Source organism: Triticum dicoccoides, chromosome 6B (genome assembly GCF_002162155.2).
Source record: "Triticum dicoccoides isolate Atlit2015 ecotype Zavitan chromosome 6B, WEW_v2.0, whole genome shotgun sequence".
NCBI classification, from domain to species: domain Eukaryota; kingdom Viridiplantae; phylum Streptophyta; class Magnoliopsida; order Poales; family Poaceae; genus Triticum; species Triticum dicoccoides.
This window is the reverse complement of record NC_041391.1, coordinates 369585408-369588482: the sequence shown is the minus strand read 5'-3', so window position 1 is coordinate 369588482 and position 3075 is coordinate 369585408. Positions and strand designations below refer to the sequence as shown.

Here is a 3075-nt window from a genome sequence, read left to right as displayed (position 1 = left end):
GGAGTACAGCCTATCGTAGGCCCAGCAAAGGCAAGACGGAAAGCAAGCATTAAGTGAAGAAGCAAGGTCCAAACAAAGTAGTGAAAGATTGACATTGAAAAGCTTCTCCATGTCTATATCTGTCCGATGGACCAAGCTCAAAGGAAACGGCTTCTCTACTGCATCAAAAAACCAATCCAAGCCTGAAAAGGAGAGTTGCGGTTAACGATTCCTATAAATTGAGAAAGAAGCATGTTCTTCATGCCCAAGGATAAAGTAGATGGAACCAGTTCTCTAACCTTCTTTTTGTAGCAGATACTGCATAAAGTTTACCTGCCTTGTAATGCTAATAAGAAAGAGCTCATCATGGGGCTATTGTTAGATCACTCTACGTTGCTCTTCCCGTCTATGTCGAAATCATAGACGGGAAGCTCCATTCTCCCATTGTTCGGGACTCTCATTGTTCTGTTCAGAAAGTAGTCGGCATCTTCCTTTATTCAATTAGCAAGGCAGTGCTGGTTGATTTCATCATTTCTAGGTATACCCTCTCCCTTTTCTACGAAGGTTTGCTGCTCCGCCTGCACCAGTGAATTATTCTATTCTTCTCCTTTGGTTCAGTCTGTGGGAAAATCAGAATTCACCATTGAATCCTGTGGATCAGCTCCCTTACATGATAATATTTCACTGTATCAGCTACGAGGGGAAAATCTGAAAGACAGAGGATAGAGAGTGAGAGAAAGAGTGTGAGACTTGCGCCGCTCTCCATTTTGAGGGGATTTCAACGATTCTGGGGTGATTGAACTATTTCTTTACCTGTTCAATTTCTAACGAATCAAGATATCCTCTTGTTCCGGTATAAATAGTAGCTATCTGCTCTTCCACTGGGAGAGGATTTGCCTGGGATTGTTTAAGCAATTCCCTTAATCGTCGACCCCTTGCCAATTGATTCTGACTTGTTTTATCGAGAGCAGAGGCTAATAATAGGCTTGTCACTCTGCGAATTGAGCTAGTTCCAATTTGGATTTGCCAGCTACTTGTTTCATGGCTTTAATTTGAGCCGCGGATCCTACTCTGGAAACTGAAATACCCACATTAATAGCGGGTCAAATTCCGGCATGGAATAGATCCGCAGATAAGAATATTTGTCCATCTGTAATGGAGATTACATTAGTAGGAATATAGGCGGAAACGTCTCCAGATTGAGTCTCAACTATTGGTAAAGCGGTCATACTTCCTTCGCCTAAAAGAGAATTTAATTTCGCGGCTCTTTCTAAAAGGCGTGAATGCAAATAAAAAACATCCCCTGGATAAGCTTGTGCCTGTTTGGAGAGATCATCATAAGCTTGTGCAAATAAAAAACATCCCCTGGATAAACGGCCGGGACTTAATAGAAGGGACATTTGGCGATAAGCTTGTGCCTGTTTGGAGAGATCATCATAAATTATTAAAGTATGCCGTTCGCGGTACATAAAATACTCAGCCAGGGCTGCTCCCGTATAAGGAGCGAGGTATTGTAATGTAGCAGGTGAATCCGCCATTTCAGCTACTACAATAGTGTATTCCATGGCCCCCTCCTCATGGAAAGTAGTTACTACTTGAGCTACGGAGGATGCTCTTTGACCGATAGCTACATAAACACATATTACACCTTGCCCTTTTTTCTTGAGAATTGTATCTGTGGCTACTGCTGTTTTGCCAGTCTGTCTATCCCCAATAATGAACTCTCGCTGACCACGCCCTATAGGGATCATCGAATCGATAGCAATAAGCCCTGTTTGAAGAGGTTCGTATACGGAACGCCTGGAAATTCTACTTGGAGCAGGAGATTCAATTAAGCGAGATTCGGAAGCTACAATTTCGCCTCTCCCATCAATAGGTTTAGCCAGAGCATTTATAACACGACCCAAGTTATATACGCTCACGGGTATCTGAGCAATTCTTCCTGTTGCTTTTACAAAACTTCCCTCTTGATGCTAAACCATAGCTCTAACTGAGTAAAATTCCACAATTTCTAAGAACGATATGCTTTTTTGCATTTTCCACTGTGAAAGCTTCTCTCAATCCCTCCCTAGTCCTTTCTTTCCTGGGCACAGGCTTACCTGGTTGACCGCCCACATTCATTCATTGTTCGTTCTGTTGTGGAATCGAACCACAGAGCTAGCGCAATTGGGATTTAGAGTCCCATGCGTGAAACTAAAGAGGATTTTCAGTCCTCTGCTCTACCAGCTAGAACCTAGAAGGACACTTCACACCCGATTTGACACGGCTAGACTGGAAACACTGCTTGTCAAGAGCACAGATCCCAGTATAGAATACTTTTTGAGTATGTTGGTAAGGTCCGGTCATCCGCTTCTGTGCTTGCACTTCTGCGTAACTAGGGGTGCAAGTCCAGTACAGCGTACTTTCATAATTGAATCAAAAGCGTCGATACATGAAAAATCTCTATATACGATATTTATGACACAGAATGTTGTTCTTTCAACATGATTCCTCAACAATTTTGTCATTGTAACTGACTCTCCGTTCTCTCTGTTCCACTTTGGTTTTCGACTAATAATTACCATGATGAATTTCTCTTACTGCTTGGTTCCGCATTGGATTTTGGAAACTTTTGTTTAGAAAGTGGTGTCACGACCGTGGGGATCAAATGGATGGTTCAGGAAAGTCTAGTGAAGCGGCACGGTCTAATCATATAGATGACCATAGTGGTATGGTTCCATAGAAAACTACTGGAGGCCATTACGGCCACCGAAATGGTTTCCATGCTCCGTTGGATGATTTGACGATATTGTAGTATCAAGCTAGAACGGTTTCAATTTGTAGGACGGGAAACAAACCTCATCCTTTGGTGCACACTAACCGATGAAGCTCAACCCTCTCTCGAACTGAGCTATTTCCGCTTTTTCGAACAAAAAGTTCGAGTAGTTCAGTGAAAAAACGGTCAAGCTTTCTTCCATCCTTCCTAGCTCCTCGAGCTTGCACCCGCTCGACGCCTTTTTCATTGTTCGTTCTGAGGTGGATTCGAACCACTCTCTCCGTTTGGATTTCGAGTCCAAAAGGCCCGGCGAAAGAGGATTTTCAGTCCTATGCCCGCTG

At 43.1% G+C, this 3075-nt stretch overlaps 1 pseudogene; it reads right to left on the bottom strand.

Moving 5' to 3' along the window:
- Nucleotides 1–780: 780 nt before the first annotated feature.
- Nucleotides 781–2096, bottom strand: LOC119321157 (annotated as a pseudogene).
- Between the last annotated feature and the right edge of the window lie 979 nt (nucleotides 2097–3075).